The 22,169-nt window shown below is 31.8% G+C and overlaps 1 protein-coding gene across 2 annotated transcripts in view; it reads left to right on the forward strand.

Annotated features, from left to right (window-relative positions):
* The first annotated feature begins 967 nt into the window (after nt 1-967).
* LOC111056644 overlaps nt 968-22,169 on the forward strand; it is a 36,597-nt gene continuing 15,395 nt past the window's right edge. The window contains exon 1 of one of the 2 annotated variants that reach the window (XM_039441714.1): nt 968-1,084. The gene's annotated coding sequence lies outside the window, so the exon portion shown is untranslated. Of the gene's footprint in view, nt 1,085-2,246; nt 2,306-22,169 lie in introns of those variants that run through there. The other variant, XM_022344032.2, reaches the window with a different exon arrangement.

Genomic DNA, 22,169 nt, shown 5'->3' on the forward strand with positions numbered 1-22,169 from the left:
CGGGTTTTTGATGAATATCCTATCTGGTATTTCAGGTGGTTCCTCTCTATTTTTGTTACATTTTTCTGTTCGTTTTTCTTTTTCCTCGATTATTTTCTTGTAAACGGCATCATTCAACGCTTGTATTTCTTTGAAGTATTGATTAGCAAGTTCTTCCGTGATTACTGCGGGATTATCCTGATCTTGATTTTTTGGTAAATAATTCTGAATTCCGAAAGTTAGTTCATTTGGGCTTAAGTTGAATTGATCTTTTATCGAATTGTTATAGGTTCGCAAAGCTAATCGAAGTTTTTGTTCAACACTATATTTTGGGAATTTAATTTCGAGTCCTTGTAGAATTTCAATAATTGTGGAGTGTGTTCTTTCTATTAGTCCTTGAGATTGGGGATGATAAGGTGTGGTGACGTAAGTTGAGTTGGGTTGAGTTGGAAGGAATGTGAGTGTCTGTTAATTTTGAGATAAGCTCATTACTGTTTTTTGAAGTGTGTCAAATCTTCTGGCGGCTGGGCACTTCTATTGGGAGAAAACATGTTAAATTCAGTTTTATTTGTTTGTTGAGTGTTCAAATGTGTTTGTTAAACACGACTTGAGCACTATTGAAAGACCTTGATTTGCAAAATGTTTCTTTCCAAGTTGAACCTGTGAAGATTAAAGCAGTATCACCAGAAAATGTAAGGCAATACCGTTTGGAATTTTCATAATGGGAAATGAATTCTGTCAATAATCCAGCAAATCAGAAGAAGTAGAGGTGACAGAATCGTTCCTTGTGATAGTCCAAATTGTTTGATACTTTGCATATCTGTTTTATTGTTTAATTTTAGAATGTGAATTCGACCTGTTTAATAACTTGCAAAATGTTGTTGATTCTTTTTTTTCACTCAATTCCAGCTTTTTCAATAGGATAGAGAGAGGGATAGTATCAAAAGCTTTTGATCTCTGCACTAGAAACTGTAGATTTGGAACGTTTGAATAAGCTGAACGGTTGGATATCATTGAATATACCCTTTCCATAAAAGGGAAAAAGACATGGACCGAAAAAGGGTCGAAACTGAAAGACAAAATTCAGAACGCTACCTATTGTCAGGTTTGTATTGTCTAATCTTTATGTGTATAATTTCTATTATTTCTCAATTTCAACTTATATTTTATCATCATGTTAACCCTGCACCTGTGAATTTAGTTTCATCATTATACTTGTGCGTGTTCAATATGACCCCATTTGATATAATTATGTTCTAGCATTTCTGAAATAATTTTCTTTGCATAATACTACACTGTTATTATTGGAATAAAATGATTCCAGTTAAGAAAAAATATGTATCACAATTACATTGTGCATTATTATCGAAATTATATCTATTGTAACGTGACCTTATATAAATAAAACGAATAAAATATCATTCATATGATCTTTCATATTTTCTAATTGTTCAGAAATGTAAAGTTCAAATATTATTTCAATTCCAATATCTATTGAAGAACAGTAAATGACTACAGCCAAAAAATTATTTATCACAAAAAACCGTTACAGGCAGTAAAGATTTCAAAGTGCATGTTTGTCAAATAGAAACTGAAACAGGAAGCTAGAGGGTAGCATAAAATGTAGATGCAGTACACAAAAAAAAATTCTGTGGGGTCATATTTACCCCGCGTGAGTAATGAAGCGTTAAATAGTGAGATTATTGTGATATTATTGCTTGTCTTTGTGACTTTGAATCTGTTTGAATAAATAACATTTAATTTTTTAATTTAGAATGATATGATTATTAATACGGTATTCTCATTACTGTTGATATTTCTAAGGACAGCTTTTAAGTGTCATATCTAGATGATGTTATTTCACTCATTCAAATCCAATTCGATTTATTTATATTTGAAGAGATGTTGCGTTGGCCTAGGGGGTGGTTTCATGTGGAAACAAAGTTGTTGCCTTGACCGACTTGCCTCAACTTTTTCATTTGGAGACAATGTTATTTTCACTTGGCATGCATTCCTGCTCTATCCGAGAAAAGCACATTGGGTGACGGATAAGGGCAAATCGATAGGGAAAGAAAATTCGTGAATAGAAGTTTAGCAGGGCCAGTGAGCCAATCAAACAGCCGTGTCAGGAAGAAAGAGCACTGCAGTGCCGTTAGCCGTGGCGTGTCCGCTAACCAGAACCTATTTGCGTGTCTCAAAGGAGACATTGACAATAAATAAATCTAGGTTGTGAGAGGTTGTGAGACTCCCGAGCAGGGTCGACCTATCGACTTCTTTGCCCACAACCTGAGTAACACCAGTCTGTCGGCACCGATCCCCGAAGCAGGTTAGTAACCACCACTATCCAACCTCACAAGTTTTATCTATCTCCAATAAACAACTGAGTACTAACTACATAAGCTAATTCCATCAACAGATTACAGTTCTGATAAAACTAATCCTTCATTATAACATATACCTTGAGATAAGATGGGTTGAAAGTTGACTGTAATACTCTTATTTCTATTCATCCCATAATGATTGAGATATTGTGGGTTTAATTTATAATGCGTTTTCGTTTTATTTTTATGCACATCGAGTTTTAAGATTTTCTATTGAATTTTTTTTTTAATTTGTACAAGTGGAATAAAATACACCACTTTATAGTTTAGATATTAATCACTGGCATGCAGTACACATAATATGAATTCAATATTATTATAATAACTCTTGCAGTATTAGGAAAATTGGAAATGATATCTTATAATGATGAATCATTTGATCCGTTATGGGAGAAAGCAGCCACCTAATATATACACAATGTTGGGCAATATAAAATAGTCGTTCGTAGATTATTATTAGGAATATTTTTTAATGCCAGATTATAGCTAGATACTGCAATCAGTAATAATTGCTGGCAAGCAGTGAAAATTATAAAAATATGTCACATGTACAGTATGAACAAAAATTATAAAAAATCAAATAACTGAACTTTTATATAGAAAAAATACTTCCATTAAGTTATTATGATTTTCTATTCCAAGAAAGTGCGTGCTTATGAGCGTGTAAATATGTGCATAATAAAATGACAGTGACTGACTTGAATATAGATATATGTAGTGATGTGTTCCCACACAGTTACTTCTAAAGGAACCATTCGTTTAAAAATGAATCTATTTATTAAAAAAGTCTATTCAATTAAAAATAAATCGATTTATTAATTATTCAGCACTGTGTAGAAGGACTTATTGTTACATGGGTTTTCAAATTACATATACAATAACTGACAATGATTCTGTGTGCATTGAAACTAATGTTTTGTTTCTGAATAAACTATATGCAAGCAGACCGAGAGAGCATATCGTGTTATTCTTCATTATATTGATTCAAGTCGGATTCCCAAGAATGAATAATTTGCAAGCCTAGCCTACCCAAGCCTAATACGAATATTTTTGTAACTGCTCTAAGGACTATAAAAATGAACTGCTGAAATTCAGGACTAACTTTTAACTCACATATTTGTTGTAAGAACATCAGAATTCAACTTTATTCAAATTCAAATTATTTATTAAAAAAAACAAGTATTACAATCACTTCAATAATCGCCCATATGGACCTCTAGGGTCTGTATTTGGGTCGATGTTACAGTAGGTAGCCAATCATAAAGTAATAGATGTTATTGTATATGTTATTGATGTTATTGGTAGCCAATAGTTATTGTAATAGATGTTATGTTTTATTAAATTTTGAAAATTCATCCATGAAAGCTCGACTGTGGTGACACTGTAGGGTGAAGCGTTATCAAATTATTGTTAATAACTGGTCAACTGGTTTCAGTCCGCCACTATACGCGCATGTACTTGTTTGATCTACATAAATAGCATTACCAAAGTGAAGGCTTATGATGTGGGCATTATCTAACAATAAAAAATATTTGTTAATCACATTTATTTGGAATAGTTCTTAATCGGTTGAATAAGATACACGCTTCTCCTAATATTTGTGATGGATATTTGAAGAAATATGAAATTAATGTCCAAATAAGATCAGGTTCTGAAGAGCACAATTCACTCTTGGAATATTGATCATATTACCGTATAATTGCAATTCACTATTAGTTACCTAATTGAAACAGATCAAAGTATACAGTAAACAGTATCGGATGAGCTCATTAAATTGATACGATAACAGTCGTGAGGCCCATTGACGGCTTGAATTATATATTCTGGCGAGGTGGGAGGGACTCCCCACCAACAAAAGTAAGACTATTATTATTTTTTGATTCACTTGAAAATGGCTTCAAATTCGAAACATGTTGTGAAAAATGAAAATATATATTTCGAAGTTGACATACAGTAACATTGATTTATACACACTTTTTTATGTATTTGAACATGCCATGCAGTCAATTATTAAGTAAATGATAAAAAAACTGTTACTTACTGACTGAAGTACTTTCAATCGTCTAGCGATCATTTTCAACTGTTCAATCACTAGACAATTTGAAAGTACTTCAGTGAGTAAGTAAAAGTTTTTTATCATTTACTTAATAATTGACTGCATGTCATGTTCAAATACATAAAAAAGTGTGTTAAAACAAAGCAGCTCGGAATGGATCAAGAAACCATCATCATTAATTTATATTTTGGCACTTGGAGAATAATAATTTTCTATTAATAAGTTTTATGTTTTGGACCAGGTTGCCATAGAATAATTGAAATTTCCATACAAAGGAAAAGAAAGAACTCAATCTTGGAATATATTGAATGTTATTTGAAGCTACTGTAGGTTAACCGAAAATCTAAATATATCTCAGAGTCAGTTATTATTGCTAATCAATAAAAGTTTGAATGTATTTCTTAGACTCTTAGAAAAATGAGGTCTGTAAAATCCTATCATATTAAGCGAGCAATTTCTGTATTTTTTATATTTGGTTATTTATGTCTAACGGATCTTGAGAACGGCTCTAACGATTTTCACAAAATTTGGAACATAGTAGGCTTATGATATAAAAATTCGATTGCACTAGGTCTCACTGGGAAAACTCGCTGAACGACATTAAAAGGATAATTCATCCTTGGAAAAACAGCTGAGACTTTCGTCATCCTGTGGATAATAAAAAAGTGCGTCTGTGGAAAATCAAAATATCGCATCCCCGAAATTCATAAGCTGACGTATAGCCAGCTGTAAAATATGAACACGATCATTTTAGAGGATTGTGTTTTGTTTATCAATAAATAAAAATAACGAGCGAAGCTCGGTGCCCCGATACTAGGGTATAAAGGCTTATAAATAAATAACTCAGTATTATAAATCTCCAAAACAATGTGTGAACACACAAAATAATTTTATTTGTGATCATCAAATATTCGAATTTATCAAATTCATAACATTCCTCAGAAACATTACCCAAGTTCATTACTACATGCCCTCTTGGCTCCTCTTCAGACTCACTAATAACTAGATACCTATGAAATTATAAATTTGTGTTCTTATATTGTAAGCTAGAGGAGAGGAGCCTCCACCAAATATGTAACGATGGGAGAGAAAGACTATACCGTATGTAATAATTTTGGAGGTTGTAATGATAAATCAAAGGTGAACAGTATTTCTATATTATTTAACGAAACGTTATCGTCATATTTATACATTTAAGATTTTCAATATAATACAAACAATCAAGTTACTGGTTCAAGGGAATAATTATTTGAGATGATATGAATCTATTATATAATGAACAAGATTTCTGATTAGAATAAACAATAATAAGGGCCACTCGCTTTGCTGCAATGTTTTCAATTTTTGTGGTAATGAAATTAAAAAGAATCTTAACAAAAGAAAACACTTAGCTTTTCGAGATGAATTCCAGCTTTGTATTCACTGAATATTTCGCAACGTTACAATTGATATTTAAAAATCAAGTTAACTGAACTAATAAATCGGGTTGAGAACCTGTCTCATTGACCAATACAATTCTGTTTAGACTGCTCAAACTGTGACAGACTGTATTATAAAACAAAACAAGTCTACCCTCTTCACCAGATCAGCCGGACTTACTGACAGTCCTATATCAAACGAGCTCTCCCCCAAAAGATGATTTTGAGGTATAAATAAACTATCAGTTAATACCAAACATGAAAGTCACCTTGAGTACATAATAATATTTTTCTATCTATCGCACGAGCGCACGTTTGCTATTAAAATAGAGAAAAGCTACAGTCAATATCACGTAACAAACAAATAAACAATCTTTCTGTCAATGATAGATGACTGTTCAATGAATTTAAATTTAAAACTCTAAAATCCTGATCATATGAGATAAATAAATAAATAAATAAATATATATATATATATATTATATATATATATATATATATATATATATAATATATATATATATATATATATGCAAATCCCTTTGTAGAACAATTGTCTATAACATTTTAACGCTTCCTATTACACTTCTCAACAATCGATTAACGAGTACTAAATGATCATCTTTCAATTAAACATTTACATTGAAGATGTAAATAATTTCCAAACATTCAATCCAAATTCAAAATGAAATACTATGCTGTAGCCTACAATAACATTTCAGTAAATATAAAAATCAACTTCCAATATTATGCGCATTAATATACATCGCAACCTAGTGTGAATATTTAATGTCATCTTGAAAATAAGTAGATAAATTCAACTTATGGAAAGAAATTCTCAATTAACAATTATACATTATATATGTGTAAATCAACGTTGAACGACTTCAAAAGCTGACAATAAAAAATGAAAAATTATAAGTACATAAATGACTTTATAGTCAAGAAAGAAAAAAAAATTTAATCCATCAAGAAGCAATCAGATAAATTAACTATTAATTATGTGTATCTTTTAGGTTGTGCTACCGTTACAGCAGATAATTTTACACATACAATTTGATGCCTAGATATGCACAGAATAAAGTTAAAACCCCTAACCAGCCAAATAATATATAACTAGAAACTAGACGAATTCATAACATCACCCCAAGAATTGGGTAGATCAACTTTCTGAAATATATCTGACGATAGCACATTTTGAACCGACAATTCCGGAATCTTTATATCGATATCATCTTTTAAAATCTCACTAAAATTAACAAACTTTGGATTCAAATGCGGCTTCAAAACATAAATTTTTAACGAATTAAACTTAACCCAATGCAAAGGTGAGTAATGAAGTACCTGAGGCTGTTTATCAACATTTGTGTCACACGGAAAAGTCTTTCTCACCAATATCCTCCCACCGACCGAAAGCTCGCAATGACAAGGCAAAACCACATATATTGCTCCCGGAATAGGTTAAAGTTGATGAAAAGAACCTCCATATGACTGTCATGTTGTCCTGTATATTCGCGACAATATACTCCGAAGGTGAAAATTCGACGATCTTCAACTCCTGATTAGCTGGACTACAGCTCAAACTGCAATATTGGTGGATGTCCTTCAGTTCTGTCGCCGAAAAGAAGTAATGAATACATCTCGATTACATTTATGCCTTCCGCGGGCATAGCACAAGAATATGCGTGGACATATTACACCTGCCGCGTAAGATAGCACAATAAATCGTTACGTGGCTGACAAGAAGAGAGATGATCTCCCGAGATGACCGAAATCTCAGCGTCCTCCTGTCTCTGCGCCCTGCGCCAAGACGAAATCCTGCTGCTGAAGCTGACAAATCTGGCCGTCGAAATACATAGGTCTTCTCACATACTTGTGTAATTGGAACGGTACTTTTAAACTAAGCACCATGGAGTTCTCCTTCACCACACAAGTCGTAAGTGGAAGAAATATCGCTGCAAATCCGATAGAGGTATATAGCTAACTGGTGTCATTTCGACTTATACCCCTTCTCCAATCTGAAGAGATATGAACTTGATAAATTGGTATGTACCAGCGAAAAGAGTAGAAGCTTTTTATCCGGTATTCATAATATTAATACGTAGATGAGGACAATTCCAATCAGCTTATAAATACTTTTAACATATATTATACAAATAATAATAATAAGAGACCTATAGGACTGGTTCAACTCAAATTACAAGAGATAATTATAACATTTTATGATAAGCTTATTCACTTCTGGAGTGAATGGTGCAAGCCAAAAGTAAGGAGGGTGAATTATCAAATTTTTTGTCATCTAGAAAAATATTTTTTTGTTAATAATTATCAAAATGTTTAATATGGTCAGATCGCATTGTAAGCAAGAATATGAATAATTGTGACGTGTACTCCATCAAATAAATTACAAAAACCAGAGTGGTATAATTTTATAAAAAAAGAACAAAAATTTTTTTGTTGAGAAGTAGGTGAAGTAGCCAGGCCTAGAAACCCTTACAACTAGTAAGGGGTCTCTCCATGTGCACCCATATACTATTCTGTGCACGAATAGGCTACATTGGTGATGACTGACATCCAATTACCCCAATAATTGCTTCATGCAACAATTGCAACTTCCACAAGAAGTTTCTAAACGTGGGCTTATCAGAGGAAATGGTGTGAACTGTGAAGGCTTACATCACGGAAAATGTTCGTTTTGCCGTACAGTAACGATATCTGGTAGTGAAGTCGTTGTATATTGCATTGTTGTATATTACATTTAGGGTGAAGCTTGAAAACTAATTTTCATGCTGTCCACTACTCTGTTATGAAATGGACTTGGGGTTCATTTTCTATGAAAATAATATATGGGTTCTATGCTCACATAATCAAAACTCTCACAAATATAAATTTATAGGTACATGGTGTTCACAGGCCAATCATAATAAATATGCTCGACGTGTAGATGCACACTATATAATATTGACTATTTTACTCTCCTTGTAAAAAAAATCCATTAGAAAAACAAAATGTTGATAATATCAACACTAGAAATTCCTATTCAATATTGTAAACCTAGTTTGCAATATACGGTTGAAGTTCTATTGAGTTTAGATGAAAATAAAATTGTAAAGTACTCGTATATCCAGCAGAAAGGAATCCCTCTATCTATTATAGTAGGCCATAACTAGGATTTATAGTGGAATACTGTGTAGCCTTTATGGAAAGTGACTGATAAAATTTTTCACATTCAGTTTTGTTATTACATGCAAGCTGCAAGCCTACGTTCGATATAAGTTGCTGTAGGATTGACCTTTTACACTGCACAACAAAGATCAATTATTTATTTTCAGTTCTCCGAATCATAGAATGAACAAAAGGTAAAACCTAATAATTAGATATTGAAATCCTAATTAGCTGCGTGAAATTATAGTCGGTTCCAAATATGCTTATTAAATGTCAATTCGCTCACTCCTGGTGAAACCCACTCAGTAATAGGCCTAGTAGAGTATTTCAGTCACGCTACTTCAATTCTAATTGGTCTCTCATTTATAATTCATTGCCACTATACCATATGATTGAGTTGTTGCTCTATGAGATCTGTTGACTATAAAACCAACCGAAAGAAGGAGGCTGTGAAATTGATGAAATGTGTGACTTTTAGCACAGTTTTTTTTAAACGCTTTTGAAGATGGAGTCAAGGTCATACAAATCAATGATTATTTCCCTATGCTGGCTACCGCTCATGCAGGCAGTATATTATACAGGCGTGATAATACGTTTTGTATTACTTTGAATGAATAAAATACTGTATCCAAGTCGAAAACATGATCTATTGCATCATCTTCAACCACAAATGAATTAAGTACAAGCACAGTTTTCACGAAACCGAAAATTCAATGTTCAATATTTGTAATATTGATACTATGGGGAATTCTTGAATAATCAACCACAAAAGTCAAGTGCATGGCATTTCTTCTGTTATTCTGGACAGAATGCAATGTTAAACATATATAGAATCATTTCTGATATGGAATGAATTTTGTACAAGCACAGTTTTCACGAAAAAAAAACCCCAAAGTTTAATACCAGTTATAGGTATCCTCTTGGGAATTCTTGAATAATAAACCACAAAAGTCAAGTGCATGGCATTTCTTCTGTTATTATAGACTGAATGCGATGATAAACATATACAGAATCATTCCTGATCACGAATGAATTTCGTACAAGCACAGTTTTAACGAAAAAAATATCAAAAATCAATATTTGTAATAATGATACTACAGTAGAACCCCTCATATCCGGTCGCTATGGGACTGGACCCCTGGCCGGATAACGATTTGGCCGGATAAACCAACTGCTGTGCTACCAATTTCTCCTAAATAGGTTGGATAGCATTTCACACCTATTAACCTACAGGAAGTTATCGGCTTCAAAGTGGTAGATTCTTGATAAACTATGAATGGATCTATCGCCTATGAATGAGATTTCCAGTTTTCAGAGCAAACCAACTTATAATCTTCTGAAGAATTTTGGCAATATACAACACAAATCCACAATACAATACCTTACACACTTAAACATCCTAGCATCATTACAAGCTAAAATACTTATCCAGTTTATATAGTTGAAAACAATGACTATAGGCTTGTATACACACGAAACAATTTTATATAAAATTAGAACACCATAAAACTGTTCAAAACTCAATTTAAAACATTAAAATTTCAATTAAACAGAAAAATATTCAGAGAGCACAAAACACTTTCCATAGCCAGCCACCATTTTTCTAGAGAAGAACAAGCACAAAGTACAGAGCAAAGACCACACCTCAAAATCAGTGTCAACGTTATGGACACGTCATTGATATTAAATTCCAAAAAAATATAAATTACAAGTTTAGAATTTACATTTTATATTTGTTCTCAATAAAACTTTATTTCGAAACTGTTATTTTAAATTTATATATCATCTGTATTTAAATAATCTATTAATTCTGTTTCTCTGTTTCGGTGATACCATGGAATGCAACACAATTATTTACGATAAATTTTCAGTTAAAAAGTTGTCCGCATATCGATTACTCTGATATTTACTATCAAGTTTTATAGATCTCGAATTGAAGATTCGATTCCAATCGAGAAAAAATGTAATATTACAAATACCCCCCTCTTGACATAAAAAATTTTACTGTTTGAGAATTTAAAGAAAAAAATTACATTGAAACAAATGGAAATTGTTGAAATTAAATTTGAGAACAGTAACAATTTTTTCTATAAAAACATTACATGTCAACTATAATTGAAAATTATTATAAAAATTCATCAATAGCATTTGTTATACGTTTCCAAACAATATTTCAAAGTATAGAATATCAAAATTACTTTTGATTTAGCTTCATAGTTTAAGGAAAATATCTCAATGGAAAGTTTAATATATATAAAGAATAGTTTTTGAAAGTGCACATAAATTTAATAGATAGAAAAATTCAATTTTTATTGCATGAAAATTTAGTATGTTGAACAAAAAAAAATTTTTTTTTAATGAATTGATGAATTGTTACATTAAATTTTCACATAAAATTTCAATAAATCAAAAAATGTTCATTTCTTTCACTATTGACGCGGTTGATTTTATCAATGCAAATTTTGGAAAACAGTCCGTTAAGGCACTCAGTATGAATTTCAGTTAAGTGTGACTCCAGTGTGATGACATCAGTGTTGGGCTGATCCAAATACTTGTAGTGTTGGGCTGATCTGGATGCACGTAGTGTTGGGCTGATACTTGTAGTCGACTGATGCATACCAAACTTGATACAGGTGAAATCTCAGTTAGCATCGCCTCATGCTTGTAGTGGACGGCTGCATACCAAACTCGATACAGGTGACATCTCAGTTAGCATTGCATCATGCTTTTAGTAGACGGCTGCATACCAAACTCGATACAGAGTCACGTAAATTTTGTATCATATAATTATACAATGTACATTTCAGGCTTGAAATGACAATGTAATTCATTTTTTGGAAAAGAGATAGACGCTGCATACAGGATTAACTTAGGTGAGAATTAATTTAGGTAAGGTTTGGTTTTTTGATATTTTCAGCTTTCAAGGCTTAGAGTTCTGCATACAGGAATAATTTAGGAGAGGATTTTTTGAATCAATTTCTTTCATGATACTGTTCTGAATTCAAAGTTGTGAATGTGAACATGGATGGCAATTACCTCCAGGTAATGTGGTAGTGTTGAAGTTTGAGTTACATGGTCAGCAATAGGCATTGGCATTGTCATTGGCGTATGCTTTGGTGTCGGCATTGGCGTTGGCATTGTCGTAGGCATTGGCATCAACATTGGCGCAGGCATTGGCATCGGCGCAGGCATCGGCATAGACATCAACATAGATATTGGCATTGGCATCGGCACAGGCATCGGCGTAGACATTGGCGTAGATATCAGCGTTGGCATTGGCGTAAGCATCAGCGTAGATATTGGCGTAGTTATTGGTGTAGATATTGGTGTAGATATTGGCGTAGATATCGGCGTAGTTATTGGTGTAGATATTGGCGTTGGCATTGGCATAGACATTGGCATCAACATTGGCGCAGGCATTGGCAGAGACATCGGTGTAGTTATTGGCATTGACATTGGCATCGACATTGGCGCTGATAGTCAATTAATGAGTCACACTAGTTCGAAAATCACCCAAATGTTCTTAACACTCTTCATAGCGTTCACTTGTTGCTGATTTCGAGATTCACGTGATAATTATTCCGATGTTAATGTCCACGCTGTACCTGTTATCTTAAAATGTTATAAACTAAAAAGAAAATTTTTATTAGGCTACCAATACAATCTAATACACATGAAAATTATTTCTAAGTATATAATCAATATAAAAATGAAATTTGTTAACATCTTATTATACAGTCAGCAATACATAAATTGTGAAATTTGGAGACATCAATTACAAAATTTTAATAAAAAAAATTTCATTTCCATTTATTCACTGTTCAAATAACAAAATTTAATCCATTCTTCAAAATTTAGAACATAAACAAATACATGTTACATAAATTTCATTACACCCTGTATCATTATCAAAATTGTAAAAAACATCAGATCATCACAACAAAAATAATTTCAATACATATTTCAATAATATTTCAGACAATTGGTCTTCTATTCACAATCATTCCATAATACAATATATCTGCATTTCATTATCATTTAGTATAACATTTCATTTATAGCATTTATAGCAAATTCATTTCACATTTATGATTTATCATTCAGGGATTCAAAATTATTTATGTGGACACATTTATAAGTTTTCATTTTGATTTTTTGTTCAAATATTGTATAAAAAGCAAATTATTTAATATTATTAATCATCGTTTGTTGGATACTATAGTTTATTTCGACTTTTCAATGTTCTAAACACAAACTACATTTCATGACAAAACTTTACTATCAATCATTAAACAAGAAATCACTCAAAACATCAATAATATTTTGCTTCAAAGGCAATCAATATTCATAAGTAATCATCTGCATCTATGGCAATCAACATTATTAATCATTATTTTGCATCTATGGCAATCAACATAAGTAATCAACACAAAAAGTATTATCTCATTACTGCCTCTCTAAGTCATAACCTCTGTTATTCCTTCTTTAGGCAATAATGGGTTTCCATCTCAAAAAACAATCACATACCAGCAAAATTCTAATCAACAAACCCCACTAAAAATTCTACATACACTCCACCATCCATTTCAAACGATAATCAATCATATCAAAATTTATAGAACAGACAGTTTTTAAAATTTAGAAAAAGACATCAATTACAAAAACTTTAGAGAAATTTTAACCTTTAACTTGATAAATATACTCCTAATATCTATCAAAATAACTTTTCTGGTAGCAAAATTAATAGAGGACCAGGTAGGCTGAGTCCTGAATACAACTTGTCCTACCAAAACAATAGGTAATGTGAATAATTGCAAAATCAAATAGTGAATAATTGTTATTTTTATTGTTGAATTAATTGTGATGTAAGTTTCAAAATACATAAGTTGAATGTGATGCTTGCTAATTGTAAAGACTTTTAAAAATGTGAAAAAAAACAAATTCAAAAAATAAAATGATTTGGTATTCAAAATTTTGAATATTATTCAATGTCCTGAAATGACAAACTCTTTGATTGCCTTTGTAGGCACAGCTATAAGTAAGATAAATCTATATAAGTAAATGAACAATAGCAGTATGAATGAATAAGAATGGATGATATTACAAATTTATGATGAATGTACAATTACTCAACCTGAATGTCTTGAGGATGTCGAAAGCTGTCGAAGATTGTAGGCATTTGTAAGAAATGCTCCGGAAATGGAAATCATCATCACCATACCGGCCAGAGAGTGGGAGGGTATACGTAACCCCAAAGTGGAATGCTAAATTGCACAGTCGACCAAGTGAGTGGGAGGGTATATGGAACCCCAAAGTGGATGCAATTTCGACTGTCAATAGAGACTGCAGACCTTTATCGGTAGATTCGATCGTAGGTAGAATTGTAGAACAGATTCGGTAGCAGATTGATTCGAGAGATGTAGAGAGAGATTGATTGAGTTTCTCAAAATCCAAACTGTGGACAGAGGAAAAGAAAATACCCTACGGTAAGAAAATATGTTGACTGTAGCAACAGCGCTCTGAACTACACAGAGTTCAGAGTACAAAGAGTTTGAAAACAAGAATATGAAATAAAGATTTGTAGAAACATCAAGCAATCTTGATGATCTTGGAATTTTGCAGAAATGCAATAGAATCAAAATTCTAAATTGACATCTTTTAAAAAAGATTGAAATAGATGAACAATGTAAAATTGGAAAGAGCTTCAAACTAAATTCTAAAAATTGAGTTCAGAAAGGCGTATCAAATTGAAAATGAGGTTACACCTACCAGAAATTTGAGATTCAAACACAATCCGTGAAGACATACAAGTTGTTTGATTGAATTAGGCCAATATTTATCGCAAATATGCCAATGAAAACTGAAAGTACTGAATATTCAGCTGGAATTAAATCAAATTCGACAATTGAAACAAAAGCTGGCCAAATTCCACATTCCGGAATCGAGTTGAAAACAAAGAAACAGCACACAAAGTGCCACGGCAAACCAAGTGGAGCAAAACCTACCTACAATGGTTTACGCAAGTGAGAAATGCAAGAATAAAGATACAAAACACAAATATTATTCAAAAGCAAGTGAAAAAGGACAAATTTGAAATTAATCAACTAATACTAGACAACAAATTGAAATTATTACAAAGATACAAATATTGAAAACAATGCAGACTAAATCTGCCAAACGTTGGCTATACTGGCAACGCGCTAAGTTCAAAGAACAGGCAATGCACTAAGTTCAAAGATCAAAGATGATGCAAATTGAGTTTTAACAAACTCATTTCAATTAATAATATGACAAGACGTTTTTATTTAATGAAATCATTATTATTCAAGTTAACTTTCATTTATATTCAACATCTCATATATATGGTGACACAATTCATTAATACTTTCAAATTTTGAAGTATTATTATTATAACAAAAGAATTTATACATAAGATTAAATTTCAGCATGTTCTAAATTGTACCATTTATTTTTTAAATAATTTCAGAATTTGAAGACTGTATAATAAGTAAAAACATTTCAAGATTACAATACAAAGACGATCAAGATGGATAATGGGTAAATAAATTCCCTAAAAAATACAAATAAGAGAAAAAGAAAAATTGAGTAAATAAATTTCCTAAATAATACAAGGAAGAGAAAGATTAATTAGAGCCTATCCTACATGTCAGTTCTAAACTTTCATAGGGAAGTATATTTAATAAAATATACTACTATGGAATTTTGTAGATTCCAAGTATGACTCTAATTTGTTATAACTGTGAGCTATCACTCCCACAAAAACAACTGGTGAAGGAAAAAATAATTTTGACTATTGTGACTGGGTGGAGAGTTCCTAGATGTCTGTAAGGCAATGTGATAGCAGACTCTAGTATCAGACCACAAAAACAAAAGTATGCAAAAGTTTTTACAAACATTTGATGTTGCAGTCTTAAGTTTTTATATCGCAAACAAGTAGGTCAGATAATCGAGTCCAGCCATATGTGGTTCACGCCCACACCTCTAAAAAAATCACACCTACTTGTCTACCAAAAATGCAAAGTATTGGACACCAAAAAAAATATAAAATGCAAAATGGGTTAAAAGCCCAGAAGAAAACTATAACCTAATTACATATGGCTTATGGCACGATATGCAATGAAAGATGAGAAAATGGGACATAATTTGCTCTGAAAAACCTAGTTACCTAATATAATACCTGACAAAAAATAGACATAATTAAATGTCTATTTTGTATATGTAATACATGATGAAAAAATATACCGCAAGCAAACAATTATTTACACTACAATGGATAGATTTTAGAAAAGTTAAGTTTTATCAACAATTTGAAGATTAGGAAAATAAGCTACTATTTTAACTTCCAAAATTATTTAAAAAAAAAATATACAAATTTAAATGACTATGGACAAGATTGGTTAAGATATGCATCATAGAAGAATTTTACTGAACATTACACAAAGACAGGAAAGAATCGAAATTTGAAAAGATTAAGGGCCAAGAAAAATAGGCTACAGGAAAGAAAAAAGACACAATAATGGACTCTTACCATACACTGCATAGCGATTATGCTATTCTGAATCCCGGCATAACACAGGATTCCTAATCATTGTGTGCTGGGGAATACCCTTTCATCATGTGATTCACAGTCATCATCTTGTAAGTAAGCAACTTGGAACAACCTTTGAATACTAACACATCAATGGTGACTTTGTGCTTTGTTTTCTTCAAGAACATGATTTTATTCATGGGTTCATTTGTTTCAACAAAGCCATTTTGCTTACAAAAGTCAGTCATGTTCACTAGATAATGCTTTGCATACACTTTTTCAATTTTCAATTGAAAGTTGAATTCATCAACTTGATTCAAAGCAAGATTCATTTTGTTTACATTGTTCCTAACCTCTACAGAAACCTGTCTCATGTAAACATTCACTTTATTTACTGTTTTCCTAACTTTCAATTTGGCAATACTACTTTCTTTACTGTTGACTTTCAATAAAGACAACTCCCTACCTACTACATTACTCAATTCTACTATCTCACTAGGATTTACATTTTTCAATAACATTAACTAGGCCTACATTATCTGAAACTTGAAATAATTGATCTTGTATCTCAACACTACTATCATCCTGCTTCAATTTGCCTTCATCTTCATGACTATCAATCAATGTCTCATGTGCATCTTTCAATAGAAGGTCTATACTAACCTGCTCTAGTCTAATGCTAGCAAATTCTTGCTTCATATCATCAAACCTAGCATTTTGATCTTGTTTCAAATGATCAATCTTAGCATTTTGCTCATCAAACCTTTGTGTTAAGAACGCTATAAGATTCAGATCATTTTTAATGTTTGCCATTTTGTAATATGCACTGATATCTATTCATTAAAACTTGACCACTCCAGAACTGACCTCCCATTCAGCAGTATACCATTCATAACCTATCAAGATATCTATCCTACCAGTAATTTTTTATAACCAGGGATATATTTTGTAGTTTGAGTCCCACACCAGGGCGTACCATTTGGGACAATTTGGAGATTCAGTCCCACACCAGGGGTAACATTTGCCGTGCTACCAATTTCTCCTAAATAGGTTGGATAGCATTTCACACCTATTAACCTACAGGAAGTTATCGGCTCCAAAGTGGTAGATTCTTGATAAACTATGAATGGATCTATCGCCTATGAATGAGAAATCCAGTTTTCAGAGCAAACCAACTTATAATCTTCAGAAGAATTTTGGCAATATACAACACAAATCCACAATACAATACCTTACACACTTAAACATCCTAGCATCATTACAAGCTAAAATACTTATCCAGTTTATATAGTTGAAAACAATGGCTATAGGCTTGTATACACACAAAACAATTTTATACAAAATTAGAACACCATAAAACTGTTCAAAACTCAATTTAAAACATTATAAATTTCAATTAAACAGAAAAATATTCAGAGAGCACAAAACACTTTCCATAGCCAGCCACCATTTTTTTAGAGAAGACCGAGCAAGTCCGAGCAAAAACCACACCTCAAAATCAGTGTCAACGTTATGGACACGTCATTGATATTAAATTCCAAAAAATTATAAATCACAAGTTTAGAATTTACATTTTATATTTGTTCTCAATGAAACTTTATTTCGAAACTGTTATTTTAAATTTATATATCATCTGTATTTAAATAATCTATTAATTATGTTTCTCTGTTTCGGTGATACCATGGAATGCAACACAATTATTTACGATAAATTCTCAGTTAAAAAGTTGTCCGCATATCGATTACTCTGATATTTACTATCAAGTTTTATAGATCTGGAATTGAAGATTCGATTTTAATCGAGAAAAAATGTAATATTACACAACCTAATATAAAAAACGAAAATTTAAACATAATACTACAGTAATAATCAGTACAGTACTGTGAATAAAATTTAAAAATTGTTTAGGTCTCTTTTGTGGTGTTTTAAATTAAGAATACAAGTTTTAAATCAATAAGAGAATTTATTTGAAAAATTACAACCACAGATATTTACAAATGTAACACCATGTATTTTTTCCATCAATCAAGCCAGCCATTGCTGGCTACAAATTCAGTGTTTCCTTCCATTTTTTTTTATGTAAAATCATGGCTTTTTCTTTCAAAACTGGACCTGATATTGGAGTGCCCCTCCTTCTTTCCTGCAAAAACCAAAGCCACAAGGCGTCATCAACCATCTCATTGGAAGGTTTTCTCAAGTACCGCCGTTCAGATAAAACCTTTTCACTCTCAATTTGTGTACAAAAGTCCATCAAAGTCCTTCGATTGCAACGCCAGTCATTAACCGTGCTTTTTTCTACTTTTAGTTTTGCACATATTTTTGCTACAGACTCGCCTTTGTCAATGCGTTCGATCGCATTCAGTTTTTGTTCCACTGTCACCATGTTACATTTTCGTTTTGATGCACTCATTTTTTTCATTTCACAAAACTAAACTTTAGATAAAAATACCAAATAAATTTTAAACACAACTCACAAAAATAAGTGTCGTAATAAAACAATTACAATACTGTATACTGTAATGAAAATCCGCACAGTAAAGATCGACCACCTGCTAAGAGATTACATACTCAACTGAGTTATTGGCAACAGTTAGGCCTAAATGTAAACAAACAGACCGGATGACCGCTTCCGTCGTGTCGTCGTCTGCCGCTGATACTTATCGTGTTGCTAAGCGTCTGCAAGCCGTGGGAAATACAATGTTATATTGATTCCGAGAAGCGACCGGATAAACCAAGGACCGGTAAATCAGAGGCCGGTTATGAGGGGTTCTACTGTATGGGGAATTCTTGAGGAATCAACCACAAAAGTCAAGTGCATGGGATTTCTTCTGATATTCTAGACTGAATGCAATGTTTAACATTGCATTTTTTCAATCTTCTACCTTCTCTGATAAAAAACTTATACAATAACTGCAATAGAATACAGCTAATTAAAGGAAACCTGAAAAAATCTCTCCTCTCCTTCAGCCCTGAGAGATTGGAAGATCTTTACAACGTCACTGTTTAAGTAAATACTTAATTGGAGCAAATACTTAAAATTGGATCCAGTACACATTTAATTCTTTTTACAAAAACAATTGAAGTATATTACCTTATAGAAGAATTGGTTATAAATTATCATCATAGATATAAGCATTGTTAATTATTAAATTTGTTAAATGATCAATGAAAATCATTAAGACCTATGAGTATACCTTATAAAATCATCTATATATCTCTAAAAGCAAATATACACTAAGATAATCATTCATTCATTGAAGATCCTCAATTTGATTAATTTAATCAAATGGCTAAATGATGTAAGCCTAATTCATTTGCCTTTGCTTTAATCTGTTTATATTATTGTTATATTTAAACTATTGGTTAACTTGGCCTGACTACCTCAATTTTTATCAGTACTTTTGTTCTTTGAATTATATTCAGGATAGATTTTTTTTGTATTTTTTAGTTCTTATTATATTTTATTGTATTTATTTTCTCAACTTTAATATATTTTATCTATTGTCATTATTATTTATTAATTTAAGTTTTGCTTGTTTTGAACTGTCCTTTAGTTCTGTTCAGTGATGCTCCTGCAATGCGAACGTGACCTTGTTATCAAGGTCTTTGCATGCAGTATTTAATTTCGTGCATTAATTATGGTGTATTTTTGTAAAACAGTGTAGCTGTGCTAGATTACATTCCATCATCCTATAATGAGAATTAATACAATTAGTATTATCAGCAAGTTTCATATTTATTCGGTTGAAAAAGTTCTCTTAAGTATTGTTTTTTTATTATTCTTATTTGCTATCTTTTTTTTAGTTTTGTGCGCTGTACTGTTGTTGTAAATTGGTTGCGAAATAAAGAATCTTATCTTATCTTATCTTATATATAAAATCATTCTTGAACACGAATGAATATCGTACAAGCACAGTTTTCAGGAAAAAAATTGGAAATGATCATTATTAGTAATGGAGAAACTATATGTAATTCTTGAATAATCAACCACAAAAGACAAGTGCATCGCATTTCTTTTGATATTATGGACTGAATGCAATGTTGGACATTTATAGAAAAATGTCTGATCTTGAATGAATTTTGTACAATCACAGTTTTCACTAAGAAAAATTCCAAAGTTTAATACCAGTTATAGGTATTCTCTTGGGAATTCTTGAATAATCAACCACAAAAGTCAGGTGCATGGCATTTCTTTTGTTATTCTGGACTGAATGTAATGTTGAACATAAATAGAATCATTCCTGATCACAAATGAATATTGTACAAACACTGTTTTCATGAAAAAAATTCAAAGTTCAATATAAGTAATAATGCTCCATATATCAATATATGGAGTGCATTTAATGGATGATTCTCATAGAACATAATCTCACGAACTTATGTCATTGTGCGAAATATCAATGTTAGGATAATGTAGTTGGTGATGATGGTTGAAATTTCCTACGTTTAATACCAGTTATAGTGATACTATGGAGAATTCTTGAAAAAAACCACAAAAGTCAAGTTCATGGCATTTCTCATGTTATTCCGGACTAAATGTAATGTTTAACATTAATAGAATCATTCCTTATCAAAAATGAATTTTGTACAAGCACAGTTTTCTTGAAAAAAATCCAAAGTTTAATACCAGTTATAGGTATCCTCTTGGGAATTCTTGAATAATCAACCACAAAAGTCAAGTGCATGGCATTTCTTCTGTTATTATGAACTGAATGCCATGATTAACATATACAGAATCATTCCTGATCACGAATGAATTTTGTACAAGCACGGTTTTCACGAAAAAAAATATCAAAGTTCAATACCAGTTATAGGTATCCTCTTGGGAATTCTTGAATAATCAACCACAAAAGTCAAGTGCATGGCATTTCTTCTGTTATTATGGATTGAATGCAATGGTAAACATAAACATCAAAATCATTCCTGATCACAAATGAATTTTGTACAAGCACAGTTTTCACGAAAAAAAATTCAAAGTTCAATATAAGTAATAATGCTCCATATATCAATCAATATATGGAGTGCATCTAATGGATGATTCTCATAGAACATAATCTCATGAACTTATGTCATTGTGCGAAATATCAATGTTAGGATAATGTAGTTGGTGATGATGGTTGAAGCTGAAAATTAGGTGTTTTTCACAATACAAGGAGCATTGTTGTAGGGTGTACCTGGAAATCTATATGAGATAGAGCGCTCTACCTGACCTCAGATTGTAGAACACAAAAATATGCCTGGAGGGATTTTGAATCATACATCTAAATGGTAACAACCGGGAGATATTGTTGATGAAAATCTAAAATTCTACAAAATTGATTTCTCCTTCAAATTTCACTCATTTTTGAAAAATCATAACTCAGTGATCATTTGAGATAGAGAGTTTCGAATGATCTCATTCTATTAAGAATTTTATAATCTGAAAAAAGGCAGAACCAATTTTTCTGTCCGATTACGAGATTTGGCAGAAATAGCTGAAAATTGGAAAATGAGCCGAAAATACGAGGTTTTTGGGTCATCCTGTATGTAGCACAAGGGAATTTTGCATGAAGAAATTGGTTCTGGACTTCTCTTATGTACCCAAATAATATATTAAAAAATAATATAAATTGAAAAAAAAA

This window comes from Nilaparvata lugens, chromosome X (assembly GCF_014356525.2).
Source record: "Nilaparvata lugens isolate BPH chromosome X, ASM1435652v1, whole genome shotgun sequence".
NCBI classification, from domain to species: domain Eukaryota; kingdom Metazoa; phylum Arthropoda; class Insecta; order Hemiptera; family Delphacidae; genus Nilaparvata; species Nilaparvata lugens.